At 40.5% G+C, this 24532-nt stretch overlaps 1 protein-coding gene and 1 long non-coding RNA gene across 4 annotated transcripts in view; one reads left to right on the forward strand and one right to left on the reverse strand.

Annotated features, from left to right (window-relative positions):
- RALGPS2 (Ral GEF with PH domain and SH3 binding motif 2) overlaps positions 1–22332 on the reverse strand; it is a 144460-nt gene extending 122128 nt beyond the window's left edge. Inside the window, exons 1-2 of one of the 2 annotated variants that reach the window (XM_048073382.2) lie at positions 22238–22332; positions 5237–5293 (exon numbers count right to left, since the gene is read on the reverse strand). The gene's annotated coding sequence lies outside the window, so the exon portion shown is untranslated. Of the gene's footprint in view, positions 1–5236; positions 5294–10766; positions 10922–22237 lie in introns of those variants that run through there. The other variant, XM_067001492.1, reaches the window with a different exon arrangement.
- On the forward strand, positions 34–18329 carry LOC106042517 (uncharacterized). 2 transcript variants are annotated; one of them, XR_001211163.3, is made up of 4 exons: positions 34–601; positions 5566–5637; positions 16906–17060; positions 18195–18329. It is a non-coding gene; the product is annotated as an uncharacterized lncRNA (long non-coding RNA). The 2 variants fall into 2 exon arrangements; XR_001211164.3 differs by having other exon boundaries at positions 34–569.
- Positions 22333–24532: the final 2200 nt, after the last annotated feature.

A 24532-nucleotide genomic window follows, 5' to 3' on the forward strand; every position in this document is an offset into this window, starting at 1 on the left:
ACCGGGGCGGTGGCGGCGCACGCGCCGCCCTCAACGGCTGGGCCGGGCCGGGCGCGAGCCCCCGCCTCAACCACCTCCCAACGGCCGGGCGCCGCGCGCGGGTTGCCATAGCAACGGGGGGGGGGGTCTCGCTGTGAGGGGAGCCGACTGCTGCCACCCCCCCCGCCCGGCCCCGCAGGCGGCTGGAAACTTATTACAGCAATTAACAGCCAGTGTTCACACACACAGTGCTTCCCAAACAATGCCCGAACAATGCGTTCGGCCGGCCGTTGCCCCGTTTTCATCCTGTCATGGAATCCAGGCCCTGACTGCCGCCTTCGCGTCCCTGAGGGATGGAGGAGCGACGGCAGCATAGCGTCAAACTCGTTTTGAACCAGGATACATGAAAGGAAAATAAGATGCCAAATGCCATCCATCCACAAAATTTGGTCTACCACCGACTGGTATTTCGGTGAATGGAATGGATGTTTTACCAGATTTGGAACCACAACGTCTAACACAGAAATAAAATAAGATTCCAGGAGGATACTGAAATAATAATAAAAACACCTCAGAAAGGGGAAGCAAAGGTAATTTTTCCCTAAGCTATTCTCCTTCAAAGGTAAATTTTTCCTAAACTAATCTCCTTCAAAGGTAAATTTTCCCTAAGCTATTCTCCTTCTCTAAAGCTGGAGACAGACTATTTTGTCTCATGAAACAAGCTTCTTAGGAGTAGTTATAGGCGGATATAGGGGGCCTGGAGACACAAATTGTGAAAGACACTTCACAACTCTTTCATTAAATGCTTCCAAAAAAAAAATCTATATAGTGGGTTGTGAGGAAAAAAAAAAAAAGAGCAATGTCATGGACCACAAACTGAGACAGATGAAACAGGATTGAAACAGGAGAACAAATGGTCATTCATAATTATGGTGAAAAGCCCAAACCATAAGGTGTTTTTAAAATTTTGTGATGGGCTGTATGTTTTAAACACCCTTACAAATAATCTAGGAAAAGGGCTGTGCAGAAGGAGACAACACTTGTAGAGGATGCGAGATTACTCACAAGTGTGAGGGTGGATTGAAAAGATATTCAGGGTGACCCAACTGTGTAGGAGGTCAATACAGTGACAAATGCACTACTGATAAATAATCATCAATACAACAGAACACATACAACTAAAATAAAGGTAATAATAGCTAAAGAAATATGCAGACATCTTAAACAATAGTTCGGTAGCAATCTCTCCTGAGTATACGAACAGAGTCATGCAAACAATGTGCCCAGATATGAAAAGGAGAAAAACAGGCAAAACATTGGATGTCATGCTATCATTTCATATCAAAAAGTATTTTAAGGAATGAGTGATAAGGAGAAGTGACGAGAGGAATAATAGATTTTTTATTAAAGATAAATTTGACAGTGGAACCAGAATGCCCAGTTCCACCTAAGTGCTGAAATGCCATTTTTACATTAAAGACCCATGTTTAGTTAGTTGCAGAGTCCTCTATGATTCCTCAGTCTTTTCCAAGATACCACCTTCCAAAATTCAGTTGCCCATTCTATATGTATAGCTGATGTTCTTTATTATTTTATAGGTGCAGATTTTCCCCATTATATTTAGTATATTTCCCCATTATATTTAATATTCCATTTAAAATTCATTATTAGTTGACTATTGCAGCTGTGCTGTTAAATATTCAAATCACAGGAAGCATCAGAAAGAGAGGAAATGACTAGATGAAAGTATGTGGCAAAATAGTTGATTAGAATGAAGAAAGCTGCTGTCAAAAGTAACAGGAAACCGCTGCCACTTGTGACTGGCAAACTGTTAGGGAATGTGTGCAGATGGCCAAACCCCACCAAACAGGGTTCATTCCAAATGCATGAGGCTGAAAGTTTTGCAGTCTGCAGGACATCACTTTCATCTCAGAGAACAAAATTAGAAATGATATTTACTTATTCATCCTTCCTGCTTATAGGTACTCTTTTGAATAATTATTAACTATAGATCATGGAAGTTATTTTTACGGCCTTTTTATCCCAATTTTTATCAGCAATTACTATTTATATAATCTGCTGCTCAACAGAGAAGTTACGCTTCTCTGCATGAGTGTAACTAACTTCACTGTGAATAGAAACCCCTCACGCTACGTGGGATATAAACATTTCCTTTTGGAAGTAACAGTTTGCATCTTAACATTATCTACCAACTGAGATGTTGGAAATTTGTCAGTATATTTTTGATTTCACAGGTGAAAAACATTTTTCCATTAGGCAACATAAAACGTGTATGCTTCCATATACAAACTTTAATGTGTTTGCAGGAGCACCTGTAATGAAACATTGACACCGCAATTTAAAGCACTTGCTATAGTAAAATCTCAGTCTGTAAAAATGTCAGCAGATTACAGTGACTGTTTATTATACGTTCATTAACAGAAGATAGCATAAGCATTTTAGATTAAAAAACTGTAATGTAAGTTACTTAAATGTATTCAGGTTTACTCGTATAGATTGCAATATAAATTATTCAAAAAAAAAGGAAAAGAGAGAAAAAGCATTTGATTATAACTGATAGCAAATCAAATAGTATTTGATTTTAGCCTATGTCCTGCTGCAAGCAAAGCTCTGGGATTATAACTATACATTAATATAAAATCAAATGAATTTAGTTACTCAGGAAGCTTGGCTGCAGAAAAGATGCTTCTTAATCTTGTTTTGGTAACTAAAGATTGAAAAGAGCATAGCTTACATTTTGGCACCTAGTTAACACTTCATTAATTACTTGGTGCTAAGTAAAGTTCTTCTAAGGTATGGCTACTATCATAAAAAGTCATTAGTTAAACTCAGTTTGATATGAGATGTCCCAACAAAGTAATTGCTAAAGCATATAGTTCCCATTAGGAATTAATAAAATAATAGAATATGTTTTCTATGTGTTTCAATATATTTTATATAATATTTCTATGTATTCCAATATATTAGACTATTTATATAGCCCGTAAATCCTATTTTTTATTATTTTTCTGTGGCTAAGTCATTCCATGAGTCTATCTGCACGTAATTCACATAGTACTTTAGGGCAAGAGATGCTAAAGAATGAAAATATTGCTAAATTTACTCTAAAATTTACAAGAATAAAATAGTTTTGTTTTTCTTTTGGAACTGTGCAGTCATAGCTCAAGTCTGCATCACTATGCGTAAGCGCTGTTGAGGTATCTGCCACCTGAATTTTGTTACTTCCTGAGTTGGGAGTGCTTACGTATGCAAGACTGACTTTATAAATGCCGTGCTTTACATTGTACAAGTTAGTATCTGGGTTCTAGTAAACTATGTAGTCTACAACACTTAACTCATACGTATTCCTGCTTTTTTGATCTGGCATTCTCTCTGGCATCCTTGCATTTGTTGTAGGTAAAATAGGAGTCAGAACCGGATAAATGTAACATTACTGTGACCATCACCATCCTCCTCTTTCTTTTTGGAGGATGTTTATGCTTAATACATAATACACACATCTTGTCGTCTACCCTTCAGTAAGGAGGATGAGCTTCCTGCTTCAATCATACGAAAATGCAATTTCCAGTTGGTTCAGTTAAACTTGAAACTAATCATAAAAAAAAATATTCTAATGGATAAAAATGTCAGTACCAGAGTAATCTGATTCAAATAGACACTAAGCACGCGATGTTTAGAGTTTTCAGTTGGAGGAAGAAAACATTACAACGAATTTTTCACTGAAGAGTGTATGTATGCTTCCCAACTGCTCTAATTCGATACGTTCAACTGATGTGCTAATATTTGCTCCTAAAAGTATCGTGATTAATGTAAGAACACTTCCTAGGAATACATATCTACTTGTTTCTCAGCTCGAGCAATAATGAAGGGATGAGTTGGACTCACAATTACATCACTCTGAACTGGTTCTGGTTATTTTTATCATTTTTAAGATTGCAGCTTTTTAAGGAGTATATTCAAACAGCTGCCTCTAAATTCACCCAAGTGCGTATGTATACATATATATAAAGTGTATATATGTACACACACGCAGACTTTAAAAGGACTTCCTCTTTGCAGCTGCAAAGCATTTTTTTTCCCAGGGTCAGCAAAGGTTCTTCCACGTCTCAGCAGTGACAAAGCCGCACACAGATAACATGTTATTTCCTCACTGTCTCCCATGCAACTTACAGATTTTTCCACAGGAAGAGTACATATTTTTTCCTCTGTTGCCTTCTTACACCCAGATGTAAAATAGTTAGGAACTTGCTTTATGTTAGAGTCCTAAGAGGAGCCATTTGTGACAGGGATAATAGTCCCTGGAAGTATTAGGGAGGGAGCAAGAGGCAAAGAACGGAGTGGCAGCACAGAAGCTGAATACTGATGTCCTTCTTTTTGTGTTTTCCCAACATCCCTGTACATCACAGGAGACAGTATGTCACTAGAGACAGTACTTGCAAACTCCTTAAGAGAAAGCAAATCCCCCCACAATTGTTTTTATGTTGTATAAATATCTATCTAGACGTTTCCCGTAAAGAATGGAGATGCTGGGATGCCTACGTGATTTATACACAGAATGGAAGTAGCACAAACATGATGATTTAGAACAGGTTTTAATGACCATCTGAAGGGGAAAGATCCCAAATATGGACAACAGCAACTGTTAATTGGAACTAGTCATATTTCATCTATGTAAACAAAGTAATGATCATGTCTGCCACAAGACTTCAAGAGATTTATCTTCCAGGCTCCCTAATATGGATACATCTGTCCCCTGCTTAAATCCTATGTTCTTGCCATCTGCTCCAACACACTTTTTTTCAGCCTCAAGCAGTGATTAAACAGCTATTTGGAGAAGAAAAAAAGTCTTTTTAAATTTCTTACCAAAACGTTGACTATAAAAAAAAAAGCAAAACCACGCCCCTCTTGGATCTCCATTGATTCTGTATACAAAATGTTATTAGTGAGATGCTTAACTTAAATTTCCAGGTAACGTTTACATTTGACCATACAGTAGGAGACATCACACCCACAGATTCAATGTAGTTTCAATAGAGAGAGTAATAAAGTAGCTGCAGATTAAGTTAATGTCATTTAGTTAATCAGTCAAAATATGATTAAGAGGTTACAACGTGGGCAAATAAAGCAGTTATTAAAGCAGTTCCACTTCAAAAAGAAGGAAACTTCCTCAAATTCTTTAGTTGCACCATGAGAAGCTTAGCAAACGATACTCCTTTGAGAAGTGCTGCCTACTTACCTCTGCACATCCTGGATGTGGTGGAGGGGGAAGGAAAGGGACGTAGCTCTCTCTTTCCTGTACAAGGAGAAGCAAGAACAACAATTCAGTAGATCTTGTCCTCCTGCCTTCTGGGCAAAACTACAGCCTGCCTGGTCCTCACATGGGTCATGTAAATTAGGGAAGCTCTTTATTCCGCATCCATCGTTCACAGCAGACAGTGAAGGATCAGTCACTATCCAACTCTTACTGCTTATTGTGCAGTGCAATGATGATACTGTCATAAATATAAACATTGAACTTGTCCTTTCTTTATGAATATCCTCAAAATCTTTTTTTTTTTTTTTTAGGTTGTTTCTTCTTCCTCTATGGAAGAAATTATGGATTTCACCTCCTCCTCATTTCCCTGAGCTTCACAGGAGGTAACTGGACTCAGTACTTATGTTTCTTAGCCTTTGCTCTCTTGGCTGGTTTACTATGCTTCTGATATGCTCTGCAATTATAATTGCTACTGCTTGTAAAGATGGGAAAACAGGATTTTTTGCACTGCTTGTTAAACAATGTGATGTCTTTTCAGAAATAATGCACAGCAAAGAAAATCTAAAATATCCTTTTTCATCCAAAGCTAATAATCCTTGCCTGGAAATATTTGAGTATAATGTCTACTCGAAAAATAGGTGTAAATTCATTGAAGACTTTGCCATCCATTAGCGAAGAGCTTTTCTGTGAAGGATGTGGATGGTCCACCTGTTCAGCTTTAAATTTAGTAAATACCATTGCTTAAGTTATTATACAAAAATAGAATAGATAGTTTTATAGCCAGTATTTTCAAAAGAATTTATATAAACATTCTTGGGAATATTTTGGGGGTAAGTAGAGGAGAAAGACATCACCTTTTGTAGCCTATATGTCTTGTGTTGGAGGGCTTATATGCTGCTAAGCTCTTTGATAACATTGGGTAAGGTTATAGTATCTCTTTGATAACAGCACTGCATGTAAACTGGCTTGTCAGGAGCTAGAGTTAGATGGCCTAAGTATGCTGATGATATGCTCTTATATGAAAATTAGGAAGCCAGGTTATAATACAGTTTTAGATCCTCATTTGGAGCTGAACAAAAGAGGTAGAGATAATGTTTCAGACTCTCAATTGTTTTCTAGATACTCTATTTTTTCCTGTGTGTCTCAAACATTATCAGTTCAGTTCAGTTACAGACACAGGACAACTAGGAAATGCTGAATGTTAGGACTTTGAAAACACTATTCAAGATAATTTATATTAAAAGAAAAAGACAAAACAACATGTAGAAAAACATCTGAAGGTTTCAATATTCTCTACTAGAAATGTCTGAGAGACCCATATATGAAATCAACCCGAGTTTCTAGATTCAAATTCTGTCTTAAGCTGTGAAACAATTTTCATATCAATATAAATGCTACAGGAAATATTGAGATTTTTCAAAATTTCACTTTATACAGAAAAGAGAATCATGCCACTTGCACTGCCCTATAATACCACTGCTGAGAATCACATTAGCAATTTATCACAATAGCTTCTGTTAAATGAGAGAGGAAAAAGCAATAAATATATTCTTACAGTAAATAAGTCAGTGTCCATGGAGGCAAGGCCTGTCTCGTAAGAAAAATCATCTGACATGGAGCACTGTGACTGGAAGGTCTAGTGTTTATAAAGTTGTCTCAGCTGGAGACAGCTGCTGAACTTTTGAAATTTTGAAGAGATCCTTCCTGTATCCACTGGAAAGGCTTTGAAGTATACTCAACAAGCAAATTCCAAAATACAATGGGTGTATTTTAGCCAGCGTTCACCTAAACTTCTTTCCAGCTACTGCTCTATGCCACCTAATATCAGAAAAAGACATGTGCCTGGGACTCAGAGGAATATTAAAGTTCAAAAAAATTGAATATCCATTTTAAGTCATCCTCTGAGAGTTGCATGAGAAAATACTTTGCCAACAATTAGTCTAAAGTAATGTAGAATTTGAGTATTTTATTCCGTACTACAGTTTATTATTACATTGCTTTTGCCAACACACTATCTGAACACTCTTCAGCACGTTACAAACAACTAAAATTTGACAGATTTATTGTCTTGTTCTTTCCCTGGAGGAGAGCTGTAAAGGAGAGCTTGTTTTGTTACACTTTGTCTTTTAGATATAGCTACAGATGCTTTTAGTTTTCACTAGAGAAGGTAAAATTGAGTGAGAAATTAGCAAGTTCCACAATAGTCTTTAATTCTTACAGGAACTCTTTCTGAGGTCTCACCTTGGCCTCCTCTGTCTCCCACACAGATGGAATTCACCACCTGAGGTAGAAACCTCCTTTGTGTCTAAGGAGCATTGTAAATTTTGCTTCCAGAACCGATATTCTCATATAGAGATACTGAGCTTAGTAACCTCATCTTAGGACTAACACTTTTAATATGATGTAATATTCTGCAGTAAGGTAATGCAGATGAAGTTTGATGTGCTTGCTTTGCCCATACTGCATTTATTTTTTTAATAGTTGGCATATAAGAGACACTATTCATTACACTGTTGCTTGTCATAAGTAACAGTCCCCATTCTTTGAGCCTGATAATTTACAAGGTAAGGTCCAAATTTCCCTTTCAGGGAGAAGGTTGCCAGAAATTAATGCATGTTGTACTAGGGATTCCCAAATAACTACACGTACGATTAATAATTCATGAACCCTGGAGAGCATTCAGGTACCAAATAGCCAATGGTGCTAGAAATAGCAGGGTAAAGGGATGATGTTTGGGGCTGTCTGTGCAGGTCAAGACATCATGTCAAGGAAAAAGAGAGGTTGCAGAGAACAGCCAAGACACACATACTACTTTGGTGAGTGTGCTTGTATGATAGGGGAATAAGAAGGAAGGAACAGGAGATGCCATTGCGGGGATGGAAACTACTAAATTTCTCATATCTGGGCAATCATGACTTCTACACACTATCCAAGCAAACTGAATTTGGGAAATCCTTTCTAAATCAAGAGCATCCCAGGTGGCTTTTATGGAGATATGAGCAGCATGATGAAATGCAGAATTGGGGGGGGGGGATTTTAGAAGATGGACTTAAAATCAAGCATGTAATGGACCTCAATTATGGGCACAGTCCAATAAGAGTGGTACACAATACTAGTGCTGTATAACTAAACACTGGATACAGAAAACATTGAAAATACAACAGTACTTTCAGCAGTAGATTCTTACCTTAAATACTATTGTGCATGTTAGAAGATATATGTTATATGTGGATGCAAGAGGACTAGGAAGAACCTAGAAGAACCACAAGAGCAATGCCCTAAAAGAAGACTGTAAAACAAGAGAAACTAAAACTTGTGTATACAAGTGCTTTGATCTACAAATGAGAATGAGACACAAATGTCTCATCTGCATAGTCATCTTCATCACCCAGTGAAACCAGCAGGGCAATGCACTCAAGGGTACAGCAAACATACATCACATGACAGTTTCCACTCCAAAGATGAGAAAGTGCACAATGCTTTCAGCAGCATACAGTATTACAGATCTCCTATAGCAGCATCGTGGGCCAGCTGTGGAAAGAGACAGCACGTGTGCCTTCAGGAAAACTTACTCCCCAGCCTGCCCATACCACCATAATTCCCCCAGTCAAGGCCTTGTTCTCCCCAGTCCAGCTGTGCTCTGCTTTCTGCAGGCCAGCATGGCAGCAAAGCTCCTCTGCTTCCATGGCAGCTTCCCAGCTTGACTGAGGCTGAGACCAGCAGCTGGGTGTGAAGACTTTCATCTTACCTCTTGGGAAGAGAGGTCAGGCAGTATGAATCCTAAAGGAAACCTCACTACATCCCTACACAGCAGGCGCACATAGCTGAAGCTGGGAAGCAAATGAAACACATCTCATTACCTGTCACAAAGTGTGAGAAAGAGAAAACACCTTGCCAAATGAAAAGACAATAGAATTTTGCATTAACTCTCCCCAAGTGCATGTTAATGCAATGTTCCACTTCTTTGGCTCTGGAACTCTGTGCTCTAGGACAAATAGTTGAGCAAACGAAACAAATAGCTTAAAAGATTTTTATTTTTAAGGATTAGACGTGCATGTATAATAACAACATGCTGACAGAGAGAACAACTGCAAGCATTAGTGTCAGGGATGCTTTGCCGCATAAACTGATCACTGACAGGAGAAATTTCTCTCCTTTATATATTTTGCATAACGTTCAGGTACACTGCCTTCTGCTGAAGCATTAAATATAGGCTACTGCTGGAGACGGAGAAGGTCCTCAAGAATAACAGTCCTTGGTTCTGTTCTTTGTTTTTTTACTACCAGTTATTTATAGTATATTATTAAAAAGTCAGACTGTACTGATTTTGTTTTGTGACAGAGGGAACAAATACGCATATGTGAGGTTTATGTCAATGTGTGTTTGGAAAAAGGACCTTAAGAAAGGATCTTAAGAAAAGTTCTTCTGTTTCTCCTTTGTATTGTTGAATCCTATTTGAGTTAAGTGCTAGTGGTTTGGATTCACACAGGTGGGAAACATCTTTAAAGACCTTTCCATTTCAATTTAATCCATTTCCTCTGATGGTTTCCTTCTATTCTATTAAGTAACTAGAGCCAGGTATTTAAACCAATTGCTGCACAATGAGCCATAAGAAAAGGCAGCAGGTTGGATGGATGATTATAAGGCAGGAGGTTTGAAGTACGCTGACAGGATATTACCCAGTTTGCAGCTCTTATCTGTCAAAAGCAGCAGAACAGAATGAGGGCAATTAGACTTACTAGCTGGTTTACTGACCTGTAAGAATAAGAGGAATAAAAATGCCAGAGTGTGATAAAGCAGGCAGCACTTGCAAAACAATAACAGGACGTGCATAATAGCATAAGAAACATCCTTAAAAAAAACATGATTTTCTACTTCTGTTTTGTTAGTAAAAATATAAAGGGAGAGAGCCACCAACAGCTGTGCAGAGTAGAGCTTGCTTTTCAGGAAAATACACAGGGCCAGATCTTGCCTCCTACATCTGCACATGTTTTCTGCTCTTCAGGCCCATGGAAACGTGCCAGGAAAATTAATTGGCAGAGGACCGTATTATCTCTTCTGCATAGTTCCCATGTAGTGTCTCAGAGAAAGACCATGTGGCTAGGGAGCTGACAGGAAAAGCAGCCTGCTGGGGAAAACTGTCCTTGACTCCCACAGATCCCAGAGGATATGCCAGATTTCAGTGGGACATCTCACTGATCTGAGGCGATCTGAAGAACTGTGTCACTGAGATTTCCTTCTATAGCTGAAAAGCAGGGGATGATTTGGGTGTCGGGGTTTTTACATCCTGTATAAGTTCTGGGCATAAGCGTGAACGCTGATGTAATGACAGCTTTCTTAAACTACCAAGCAAACAGGTCACTGTTTGAATGCTAGGTCATTAAGCCTGCAGCTGCCTAAGAAATACTGTAGCAGAGGATTTGAGATTGGAAATAGGAACCAGGGACATTATAAAGTCCTGGCTTGCTCCCACACAACCCACTCCCTCCCCTGCCACTTGCCCCTCCCCTACCTTTCAGGAGCTTCCAGGCTCTTGGTACCCAGGAAGGAGGGACGTTATATCTTTAGGAGTTGCTGATCCCCAACTTTCATATATTATGAACAGAAAGCTGTGATCCGGCTTGCTGATTTACAGAAGAGATGTCAGACTACTGTCCTCTCAGTTTCCCATTAAGTAATGCACATCCTTCTTCTTCTTGTCCAGTGGAAAATCCCACAAAGTAGGAAAAAACATTCTGGAGCTTGCACTGATAAATTACTGAAAAGTGCCTCTCCAGTTTGGGTCTGCAAGGCATGTAGAAGGGTCAGAGCCTTCAAATCCTCAGCCCCTCAGGTCTTGGGGGAATTCTGCATCACTTCCATTAAGAGTCAGTGGAGTCCTCTCCCCTCCTCCACCATTTCCTGCTCCCTCCGCTGTCTTTACCACTCCTGCAGCATGGCTCAGTAAGAAACTGTACTGCTGTTAGCTCCCTCCCATATGGCTATGCACTAATCCCCCCTCCTACACATTCATGCAAAGTGGGGAGAAACTATAGATGTAGAAGAAATCCTTCACTGAGCAGCCGCCTGCTATCTAGGTTACATCTGGCAATTAAAAGGTGCAAAAGAATCATGCTAAGCAGCATTACTGCTTTCCTCCCTCTTCCTTGCAACATCTGCAGAGCTTCCAAGTATCCTGAATTTGCAAAGCGAGATTTTGAGGGGAGTATTAAAAATGGGAGAGAGCTTGTAATCACCTTTCTTCTCCATTTACAATCTCAAAGCATTTTCCACAGGATTTTTAATTATTATTTTTGCTCCCTTTGTCTGTTTGGTCAAAGACGAATCAACCCTGGAATTTACTGAAAGATGAAGGGATGGGAAAAAGAAAAAACAGTGAAATTGTATCAGGCAGTAACTTTCTGGAAAAAACCCTCTGCCCCTGTCTATTTACATGGATGCTTTTTTTGCATCCCAAGAAAGCATGTCAAGAAACATGCCATTTGTCAGGAGCTTGCGATAGCAGGCTGTCAGCTCACTGCCTAGCAACTCGCACTGCATCGGGATATCCTGGCGTTACATACACTGCCACGTCGCATTGCTTAGTGCTCACTGCCTTGAACCGTCTTCACTTGCTGCTCTGTTACATCAGGGTCCTCGCCTGGGAGACACTGAGCTGCCTTTCTGTGTCAGCTGGCCCAATGAGCTCAGGTAATGGCATCAGTAGGAAAAACAATATAAGGCTTTATCTAGGTATCAGATTTACTAAACCACCAAAGTCACAATGAGTTTACACAGGATTTCACATTAAATAGAAACTCAGCATCGGCGTAGCATGGACATCAGGCTCCTTGAAATGTCAGCAAGCATTTTGAAACTTATTTCTAACAGACAGTTAGGAAAATAAAGCTATGATCTTCAAATTGAAAAAAAAACAAACAAGACAAAACATATAAATAAAACTTTTTTTTTTACTTGACCCACACAACAGCAGCTTGGTTGTGTGATTTGGTGATTAAGTGAGGTGAATAACATTTAGACTGAAGTGCCTGGGTAGAAAATCTGAGCTTCTAGCCTCAACAGTGACAGCAAGTCATATGGGATTTAGGCTGATGGGATGACTGTCTGTCATCTCGCAGGTGATGGCTTCCCCTCCCAGGGCATTCTGTCCTCCAAAACTTCTGTTGTAATACAGAGGAACAGGAGGGACAAAACTGAGGATCACAATCCTATATTATTTAAAAACCTTTAAGAACACATAAAAAACGCCTTGACTTCAACTCACTAAATAACAACCAGACCTCAAGAGGTCACAAGAACGCTGATTTTGCAAGTGAAGGTCTTTCAAAAACTCACTGTGCTGTTTTCAACACAGCTGTGTTAGGGCCTTGGATTCCCACAATACAAGCATTTCAATGAGATTTTTAACTGTGACAAACAGCTAATGCTTTTTGTGTGTTTTTTTTTTGTGTGTGTGTGTGTGTAGGTCAGGGGTTCTGAACCATGGTTTTTAGTATAATACCGAAGATATGACAAGTAAAAAGCATAATATGTGATACTACAGAGGTCTTCTCTCAACTGCCTCTTTCACAAGACATGAAAATCAAGAAATATACTCTAAGCTTTTGGCTTTTATGTATGTATACAACTCAGAATTGTCTCAGCTCATGTACCTTTTCAATTGCTTGCACATTCCTATACAAATATACAGAACGTTTCAAAAATGCAAGTCTTAATGCAATCATTGTAGCTAAGGACGTTATTGCGTACCAAAACTGGAAAACAAATCTCCAGTTAGAGGAGTCTGACAGAGGAAAAAACAAAACAAAACAAAAAAACCATAGTTAAAACCAATAAATGATTATGGTGTAGAGCAGTCCCGATGCACAGGAGGTGAGTGTTTAGAGCAGAAGAGCCAAGCAGTCACTGAAACCACTCTGCTGATCACCTCAGTCACAAACAGGGATTTTGCTGTTACAGCACAACTGGCTCCACGTACATACTAGACAACCAGATAGAAGAGGCAAACTGATCTAGTTAATGCCCACAAAGGTCTATAAATGACCCTCAGATGTGATCAGTAATTTTTCATCACTAAAAAATTAAAGCTCCTCCCAAAGAACACATGAAATCATTCTCAGTGAGTATCATTCATGCTTCTGCTAGTGTGTGCATCTGGAGCAGTATCAGTAGTGATCAAGGCATAAAATATCTGAACAAGTGGCAAATCCTGTGCATCAGAGCAGAAGATTGTCTGAAATACATTTCTCCGTTGTACCTAACATAGTATATACTGCAATGGGACATGGAAAGCTAGATGATTTTTTTAGGACCCCAAAGCCCATAGAATCTAAATTAGAAGGAATTCTATTCCCCATTAGTCCTTTTGGGATTACCCAAATATATACAGAAACTCTTACTTATTTTCTCAATAAGCATTTGATATTCTTGGAACATTACCAGCTCTGTAAATTCTACATTTTGCATTACTTTCCTGAAGCCTACTTATCCTAGAGTATGCTAAAAGCATTTGCACAGATGCAGGAAATTATTACTGCAAGTGTGATTCTTATGCTTAACCTTGACTAGAAAATATTGCAAATGTAGTAGTGCATGTTCTTTAGTCTTTGGAGCATGCCACATTTAACACTCCATTACTTACCTGATTTTTTTATTGCAACACTTCTAGACAAAAACTAACATTAATCGTTGCATCCTCTTCTCAGTACATTGCAAGTACATTCATATAAGCAGCACTCGTATGGTATGTGCTGTGGCACTTCTGGAAGACACACATGGACATACACACACACCACCACTTGCAGTTCACTCTGTAAGCTGTCACCAACATGTTATTTTTATCAGCTTTATTTGCAACTAGGGTTGGGGTGGTACAAATAAGGGAGGCAGATATACTTGAAACACTCAAATAAAAAACAAAGGATTATCCAGGACAATGCATAATCATTTGCCAGAAAATAAATGCAGAGAGTACTTGGACTCTAAACAAAACCGTCTCACAGATCACTCATAATCATTGTGCTGACCCAATTAATTTTCTGGTTCCATAAGAGTTGCTAGTTTTTGAGCTTGTTCGTTAAACGGGTCAACCCAAATTGGTACATCTCAAATTCGACGCAGCATTTCCATGGGCAGCCCATCATGCTGTCCCTCCCTCCAGCCTGCCCCTCCCTGCTCAGAGGAGCTGGCTGGGCACTGAGGAGGGATTTTCTGCCTCAGAACACCTGGGCATCGCAGCGCCTTGCTGCTAAGACCCAAGCACAGCAAAGTCCAGTGGCTGCTTGGTGTGCCTGTTTGGACGCCCCTAGGCTCACCCCACAGGACTGCCACAGTGCCCAGTCCATCCCCGCAGAGGGCGGAGAGCCCCGCCAGCATAACTTGATTCCCTGTGCAGCAGACAGCAGATTGGACCCCAGGAGCAAATCACAGCTGTTTTAGCTGCAGCGGGCCCAGGGGATCTGCAGAATGCAGCAGCACTCCAGCCATGCCCTTTTCTCTGCCTGCCCTTCCCTGTGTTGGGGGAGAAATAAGGTAATTCCCAGCTTTCTACACATCTGTACCCTTTCCAGGGCTCTCTGACACCTGGGAAATCCTTTTACAGCCACATGGTTTTGAACCGCTTGGTGTTATCCTGCAGTGCTGGGGGTCTCAGGGCAGGGTTACCCCTGCCAAGCTCCAGTTCCCACCCCTCGCCTTTCCAGGTGGCTAGCTGCTAGCCTGGCTGCAAACGGGAAACATCTACACATGATGACAAAGAACCAAGGCTGGGATATCTGCTGCGGTCTGGAAAGCAATGTGACTCCACTTATGACTGGCACAGGAATGACAGCACCAGCCTGTGCTAAAGTGCTGTGCTAGTGTTTAAAAGATCAGACAAAGCTTTATTCCTGAGCACAGGCTCATGTGTAAACACCAAGCTTTGGAGGCGAGCCTGGGCTTAAATGCATGCCCAGACCTGTGCTTAACAGAGTGCAAGCCCAGCTATGTGACTCCGGCAGGGTCAGGACGCGGCTATTAAGACTACCAAACCTCCCTGTAAAAACAGCCAACAACCTCTGGCTTCTTATTTTAGTGTTACCTAACAGAAAAACGCAGCATACGCCTTTGACAGACTGCAGCTTTTGTTTTGTGAAGCTACAAAATTTGCCAGGATTGCCACAAAATGTCATCAGGGAAGAGGAATACAAATATCCTAAAGTCATGCAACAGTAAGGACCCATACTCCTTGCTGTTTTACCAAGCAAGCGCACATCTGAAGTCTTGTACCCTTGCTTACTCCAACTGTTAACATGGCTAACAGCTCAGATTTAGAAGGAATTCCCTACATTTTTTCTTCCAGTCTCTGAGCGCTTCATCTAGCTCAGGTTTCAGAGGTAACTGACTCTTAGAGATTTCTGAGGATCTGTTCAGTTCTTGAAGAATCCAGACAACTGGGACAACACCATGTTTAACCTAGCGAGAAGGGAACAGAGTGGATTTTATACTATGTGGGTCACTCCTGTGAGTTTCCCAGTTTGGATTAACCCAGATTTCAATGATTGCTTTCTTATTACAGAGAAAAGTAAGTGCAATTCATGAATAATAGTAACAAAAAGTTGCTCTATCTAATTTCTCCTGTATATTTAAATCAAATAAAAGCTTCATAAAGTTTAGGTTCAAATAGCTGGGATCCATAAAGACAGAAAAACAACAAAGCATCCCTAAGCCTGATCCAGAAGTAGTCTTGCCTGGAGTTTTGTCCATCACTGCTTGGCTCAAAATCATGGCAGGTGGTGGGTCTGACAGCTTCTGACAGGGGATAATCTCTGTTAGAAGCACAAGGATTTCTTAATTGCATAAGTCTTTTCTGAAAAATAAACTATAAAGGTTTTAAACAAAAAGTAGATAAAAAAATTGAAGATGGAAATACAGAATCATAACACAGCAAGATTAGCCCTTAACCCACAGGATCCTATTAGTCCCTTTTTAACTCTGCTATGCAAGTGCAATTACAAATAGCCTCAGAAGATGTGCAGAGGCTCAAGGAACAAAATGGATTTTTGATTTGCAAAAAAGGATTTTTGTTTGGCTAGTTCTGTATTTGCTATGCATTCTAATCTGGGCCCACTGCTTATAGGAGATAAATGTAATTTCATACAAAAGCTGCATAAACTAAATAATGTCTGTGTTTGTACAGAGGAATTATCTGTTCACTGATGTGAAGTGAAATGAACAATTTGTCATTAACTACTTGCTGATTTTTTACATTTTTGAACACGTAAACAAAGCACACTTGTTTATCCAACCTGAGATAATGCCTGAAGTCACCTCCCTCATGTTCGAGGCCTAAACTGCTGGCTGCATGCCCTTTATGTGAGAAAGAGAACAACCCAAAAAATATCGTAGGAGAGATGAGAGAGGAATTTGATGAGATGGGTTATCTAGAAGTGATGAGGCTGTAAGACGGATAATACTTCAGTACTATTTTCTTGTTTACTGGGCATTTTTTAGTATCACTATTTTAAAAGCATAATTTATGTTCCTTACATATTAATATCTTATAACTATTCACTTTTTCACCTTTCTTAACATAAATTAAAGTTGCTAGAGGTGCTTAAAGTACCATGTGTCCTGAAAGACATCATACAATGCTACATTTCTTTTTGACACAGATGCTGCCACACAGACTTGAGGACAAACTGTGACTGCAACTGAGGCAAGGAACACAGGCAAGCTGAGCACTGCTACAAATAGTGCACATTCGGTGGCTGCAGCAATTTCATACAGCAGTATTTAACAAGAACTAAGGGAGCTACGGTGTTTCTAGGTAAAAACACATACCAAGATATGAAGGCAGAACGTATGGGTAGCTAAATAGAGGGAAAAGTTTAACTTGCAGCAGATGTAAAAAAGATCGTAGCACAAGGAAAGGGATCAGGACAAGGGACTCAGTGTCATGCCTGCCAAAAGCAAGCAATTTGCAGTAATGCATTGCACTCACAACAAATTGGAAAGGAATTTAAGACCAAAACAAATGCATGAGCATACAGTCAGAAAATGCTCTATTTATGGTACATAACATTTTTGTAGGGTATTTAAAATGTTTACAAAGTAGAAGAGCAAAAAAATTGCTTTTTAGCTATGTAAATAAATGAACAGAAATGAACTGAAGTATAGCTACTGAAATGGAATGCGGAGTAATTACATCAAGGATATAAAAATATTACTGGGGGGCCTACTTTAAAATTAAAAAAAAAGGCCTAACGCTCTTTCAAATGTGAGCATGTGGCAAGGCACACTCCTAAGAGCAGATGTACCTCCACAGGATTTGTAACAGCAGAACAAAAAGTCCCATATGTGCTTGGGTTAAAAAGCATTCCCTAGATAAAAATGATTGAACTGGTATACAAACCTGTCTACAAAAGAGGATGCAAGAAGATAATCCTAAGGAATTTGATTAAGTGCTAAATAGTCTGCAATGCATTCAGAAGGTAATTAACACAGGTACCAGTGTATTTATGCAAACCCTGTTAGCACAGAAAATTAATCTAAGGGATGAAGTTGATCAAATGCTAAAATGAGGTGTCATTGAGACAATATTGATATTTACTGGATGAATAAACTGTACAGTTCCTGTAATAAAACGTAGTAAAAATGTTCACAGTACCACTACAATAAAGCCATCCAGTACTGAGTGCTAATTCATGGGGCCAATAAAGAATACTGGTGAGAAACTAAAATTTGCACCCCACAACTCCCTTTCTAGAAACTTAAAAAAGGCATTTCAGAAGAATGCTTCCTACTGTTCAGAAAAACTGTCAAGAAGCTGCAAAAGCACATATCAGCTGTGAAATACAGGACCTTCTAATGGCTTATACTTCCCCATAGTAAAACCCAAAAGCTGCAGGAAAAAGATTTTTTTTTTTTAGCAATATGACTCAATACTATTGTATCTTTCCAGAACACAAAGCAGTATGACAAACTCAAGAATGAAATATAAAATGGCTGAAGCTTATTGGAGTATGGAAAAATAACTCCTGATGGAGCTGTGGATTGTACTGTTATAGGTAATGGAGCAGAGGTAAAAAAAGAACCCTCTGTGATGCGCTCATCTACCCCAGGAAAGATGTCTCCTCCTCTACAAGGAAAAGACGGAACAATAGGAGTTGGCCTACCTGCTTAACATGGTCTGTCTCCACACTCCATTTGTATTTGAGATCTAACTAGTCACAGTCATTGTGCCATCCCCTTTTTATTTAAAGAATAAAAGCTTACTGCACTGGTACCACTCCCAACACCAGGCTTTGTTTGGCTAATTATTCACTCAGTATACATACAAACTTCATATGACTGGGATGTTTTGGAATGAAAAATGTGACTTGTCAACCCCTGATCTCTGTAAAACTGATGCAGATCATCAGAATATGAGTCTACTGTGTCCTGTGAGGTGCTCCCAACTACTTTGCCAGAGATGGATGTGCTGCTCTTGTAGATATGAATGCAGAGTGAGGAAGGCATGCAGCTTCTATTTTGTTAATAAGTGGTTTGGTAATATGTAATTTGATGGCTTATTTTTCAGACCACAACAGTCCCACTGTCCACAAAGCTCAAAAGGAACAGTAACAAAGATCTTCTGGAAAAATCAGGAAAATAAATATCACATAAGGCAGACCAATTAATTTGCCCGCTATACACACATTCTACTGCTATACGCTGAAGAGCATACAGCACATGCTGAATTGAGCATTTTAAGAACAGAGGTGTTCAATTTTAAAAGCAGTCTTTCTTTGGCTAGAATATTAATGACATGTTTTTATAAACAGAAGTTTTGCTTTTTAATGTTATTACTGTCACGAGACACCAAACACATGCACCCGACATTGCAACTCTTCTTTTCAACTTGGCCTCAGGTTTTAAAACAGTATTCTTAAATATAAACAATAATAACCCTCCACTGAAAGCAATTTTTAAGACCTCCGGTCCATACTGTCAGCCTAAAGGGAGAGGAGGGAATTAAGAACTGAAAGAGAGAAATATTCCAGTAATAAAAGCTACAGCAGAATAGATGGCAAAGCAAGTGCTGCACTCCAACTCTTTAAAGCTGTGTGTGTCACGATCTATTCAATTGTATATCAGCACAAACTTTCTGTAGAGCTAACAGGCCCTTTGTGTCTCACAAAGTACGAGTATGTATGGGAGTATATGCCTCAAGTAGTTTCTTTTTCTTCAGTACTGAAAGCAAGGAAAAATAAATTTTGAGGAAGTGTTTTAGGATCCTTGCTTTGGAAAATTACTATCAGAAACTAAGCAAATCCATGCCAGAACACAGCCCTGAGGAGGTACAATATCCCTCGAGCAAATGGAGAAGACAAAGATGACCCTGCATGTCACTGCAGACTACCAACACCGGTACACAGACCAGCGGACACCTCAGCAGCGTGTTTGTGGAAAGTGTCGGCGATCGGTCAGGCCCTGAGCAGTCATGTGTAATAAAGCTCATCTGTTATGGGTACCTACCTGTGTGGCACAGCTAGGCACAGACAGCGTTTTCTTCTTGCTAAAAATACTTTCTTCCCCTCTCTAAAATGACAAAAGTATAACTTTGTCTGACCTATTTTTCGTCCTTATTCATTCTGTGGAAATCTTGCAAAGCTGACACCTAATTTCCAGGTGCTGTTGCTTAGCTTCCTAAATTATTAATATGAGTGTAATAATTATCCCTTTTTATCATCACATAGGACAGGAAATAGATGCAAAGACTACAATCACATCACCACCCTCCTATCTGAGGCATGTTTATGATATCAGAAGATCCCTCTACCACTATCAATCAATAAGCTGTACTACACAGATGAGTTTTATGTCATGAGCTAATCAGATGTTATACTGGTCTAGTGTAATTGTACTTGCAGAGAGCCAGGGTAGAGCACAGAAATTACAGGGAAAATATGGACCAAAATCCAAAGTGTCTGATAGGGTAGCCACCATAGCTAATTGGTCTCCTTTCTCCAGTGACAAGTGATAGGATGTGAGGAAATGGCCTCAGGGTGTGCCAGGGGAGGTGCAGATTGAACATTAGGAAGAGTTTCTTCACACAGAGGGTGGACAAGCACTGGAACAGGCTGCCCAGAGCAGTGGGGGAGCCCCCATCACTGGAAGTATTTAAGAGATGTGTGGATGCGGCAATCAGGGATCTGGCTTAGTAATGGGACTCTACAGGTCAGGTTGATGGTTGGGCTTGATGATCTGGAAGGTCTTTTCCAGCCTAGGTGATTCTATGATGATTCTCTGTTTTGGTTAGTGCATTCAAGAGTGGTGCCAGGTAGAGATAGAAGTCTTCAATGAACGGGGTGCGCCATGGGTGCTGGTCCTGACACGGGTTTAGAAAGAAGGAAGGAATGAGATGAGCACAGATGTAAGACTGGTGATGGAGAGTGTCAGGGAACTACTGAGTAACAGGAAAATTTCAAGCATCTTGTAAATGTTCTGGATGATTTCAAACGAGAAAACAAGGGTTATTTCCATGCCATAGTATCTTCACAGCTATACTTGTACTAGCAAAGCTATGTCAGCAAGGTTTCCTATTAGCAACAGAACCAACAGAAAGAGCTTTTCTGCTGACTGAACTGTCCCATCTCTCAAGTCCAATGAGAGACATCCTCATCTAGCTTTTTTGGCTGAGTGGACTGAAGATTTTCTGACTCACCATTGTCCATGAGCGTCTGCCAGCTGTGAGTTACCCAGCTGGGCCCACAAAGGAAATTCTGAGAGTGTTTTCATGTTCTTTGACCAAAGCTGCTAAACGTTTTCATCATCACTTTAAATCACTCCACTGGACATTGCCTAAAGTGGGCTAGGGCGCAGTACCTTCTGCTTGCAAATGAAAGGGGCTGCAGCCTCCATGTGAAGAGCAATAACAAGCCTCAAGTGGGCAGTATGTTCTTCCATAGTCACAGCTGTTTGCAATGTAAATGTCTTTTTGTGGCCTGAACAACATGAATAGAGGTAACAAGAGCATGTGCTGGTCAACAGTAGTACATCTACACCTGTAACTTCTTCTGACACAGTTATGCCATCAGACCTTTGTAGTACCAAAGCTTGAAGCCATGGCCCCTGCTGGATTTGGCTGTATCTGCTGAAGAGGTTTTTGCTCTCAGAGCTGTGAGGCATAGAGATGTTCAGCCACCATAAATAAATCCAATAGGGATCATTAAATGGAGCTCCTCACTAGGGGAATTCACATCTCAGGAAGCTCAGCTCACTGGTGTTATAAGCTGCTTGCCCAGGGGGTGATCTGTGGCAGCCACAGGACAGAAGACCCACCAGGCTGCCTTTGCAGTGCATCAGCCACCCACGAGAGGGGCAATGAGGGCAAGTGGGGCCAGAAACCTCCTAAATTGCCATTGTACACATGGCCAGATTTCAAGAGACTAGGCTCTAGTCCGATCCAGCTGTGGGAAAAGCAGGCGTTTAGCAAAACACTGAGAAGATAAATCAGAATGAGATACGGGGAGCCTGGCTGCAGGTGGAAAACAGGGCGCTGGAGCCCAGCTAAGCGGGATGGGACAAAGACCAACTAATGAGCACCAAGTGATCTGGACAACTGCTTTCACCCTCCTGCTGCCCTGTCCATCTGCTGGGAATTTGGTTTCAAAACAAGTCCTATTTCCCTTATGTCTGATCCAAACTCCCATCTTGTGGATCTGCTGCTGTCACTCAGAATCATTTACAACAGAAAAGCTGAACTGAGAAACAAGGAAAACTTATTATTTAACACACACATTCTTCACCCTGATACATTTCTTTCAGCTCTTTTCCCTTCACTCCTTCAGGTTTGAGTTTTATGGCTGGTATACTGTAGCCATTTAAAGACAACGAAGATTTTATATGACTGCCTAACCACAAATTCATCCCAAGTCCTGGTGGTGTCTGACATTTCAGCCCAAACAACCACACGCTGTTGGAGAACCCCCACCCCAGCCCCCGTGAAGCACACTCACTGACCTCCCCTTCCAGCAGAACGAGGTCAGCGGGATAACGAGCTCTCCAGATCGATCTGTAAACAGCCTGATTCACAATTTTTCTCTACGAAAGAGGAGGAAGTTATGAAAGGAGCAGCTTGGACAAAAAGGGCTTCAGCTCCACCCAGTGGTAATGAAAAGCTTTTCAAGCCATCCCTCTGGGTACCTGCTCTGGCCTCTCTGAGCTGAGGTACTGGAGGGAGAGCTCTGCCCAACCGCTGCTACTACGGCGTGAGCTGCTACAGGCCTGAGGGGTGATCTTGCCTTGCTTGCCTGGCCCTTCAACGATTAACCTCGGGGTTAATCGTTGCTCTGATTCTCTATATCAGCCATTGCTGTCCTCTTTGGTATCCGCAAATTTTGAACGTTTCACCAACCATCTCCCAAATTGCCAGCTGGCTGGGAAAGCACCATGACCCCATGTGGGCCTCTTCTCTCACAGCAGTGATTTTAGGAGCGACTATTGCGTGAAACTGCTCTTTTCTATCATCTATGCATACATTTTTACTTTTTTTTATTTTTTTTTTCCCCTGATGAGGCACCACCTTCTGACATAACTCTTGAAACTACTTTCAGAACTGGGGATACTTTTAAGGCAGGTTTTTCTCATCTGAGTTTTCAAGAACAGAACGGCTCTCTAAAGGAACGCTACATTTCAAATGACAGGGACCTTGAGAAATTTAAAGCCAGCAGCAGCTCTGTTAGTTGGCCAATAATTAAATAGTTCACATCTGACCTAATTAATGCTCAAATACACATCAGCAACTCTCAGGCACTAGGGCATAAATTTGTGACAACGTGAAGGTCAGGCAGACACCCTCACCTCATCCACCCCCAAAAACCTCAGTACTGCCATCAGTCAGATGCATTATGCTTTTTGGCCAGCATTGAAGCATCAATTTGTGACCTTTGGGAGGAGGTTCTAGACTAGATAGACTATGTATAGTTGTCAAACTTTGAAAATCTTTATCCTATTTCTCATCACTTTTCTTGTTCTTCCTACCTGCCCCAGGTATTCTTTCTGAATCTTTTGAATGGTGCGTCTCATATTTACCATTTTATTACCCCCACGTAAGTATCATTACTGTGGTTACATTTACATTTCAAAGTATTGAGCCTGTAGCATTTGTCCGTGGGGTTTGAGATCATAATTAGACGCAGTGCCTAATTTTCAGCTAAATAGCTCAAAACGTATGCAAAGTCAAAAATATATTTTAAACCAATGTGCTGTATGTAAGCAAAATTGTCCTTTCTTCCTGTCTGAAAAGCTTCTATTCACTTCATATATTCTCTCGTGCTAGTTATCTCTTACCTATGTACAGATGCCCGTACTTATTTTCATGTTAATAACATTTTCCATCACAAAACTGGTGTGATATTTTTAGCTATCAAACTATATCACATTCAGCAACAAAGGTTTGAAAATGATATATGAACAACATAAAAAAACAGCCAGCCTTTTTTCTCCCACACAAAATCTAATTTATAAAACCCGTATTTCACATGGTTTTATAGCAGCTATTTTATTTTTCAGCTCATCAGTGACTAAACCAGATAAAGCTAGTTTTATACACAGTAACAATTTGTACAATGCATCGAGGAAGGCATTATTATGGTTTTACTTACAGGAGAAAGGGAAGTGGCCAATTCACAGAGGCTGTAGCGCACGGATATGAATGGCAGTCTACCAAGGGGCAGGAACCTGGAGAACAGGGGGGGATTGTGCAGCACAGGTGAAATGAGGCTTCCTGAGGAAACCTGGAAGAGAAGGTTGTGCTCGGGCTGCAGCCAAGGAGCCCCTGACTCCGCATTGCTTCTGCTATCGGGAACACAACAGGGAAGAGTCAGAATTTCCTTGCTTTGAATTCAGCAGGCATTTTGTCATCAAAATACCTCAAAATTTGACCCGTCGTTAGCACACGTCTGTAACACCAAGGGAGTCTGGGAACCCTGTGCTTTGAAATAACACTCAATCCTCAAGGAAATCTGTCTTCATTGCCTATGCAGCCTGATTTTTTCAGCTCACACTTGAAATCTGAGGCCCTGCTATGCGACACCACGCTGTCAATAGCGTCTTCCACCCTCGCGCAGACAGGACATATTGCTAGGCAAGCGTCTCTCATTTCTCACAGCTACAGTCGTGTATGCATCAAGGCCGAGAGAGCCAGCTTAAAAGTACTGAAAATACCTTTCGGGGGCGATTCCATACATCGTCCTTGGAGCCCCTACCCCTGCTGAATCCGGTCACCACCTGCTGGGGTGTGACGCCCTGCACCTG

The sequence above is a fragment of the Anser cygnoides genome, chromosome 8 (genome assembly GCF_040182565.1).
Source record: "Anser cygnoides isolate HZ-2024a breed goose chromosome 8, Taihu_goose_T2T_genome, whole genome shotgun sequence".
In the NCBI taxonomy this organism is placed as follows: Eukaryota; Metazoa; Chordata; class Aves; order Anseriformes; family Anatidae; genus Anser; species Anser cygnoides.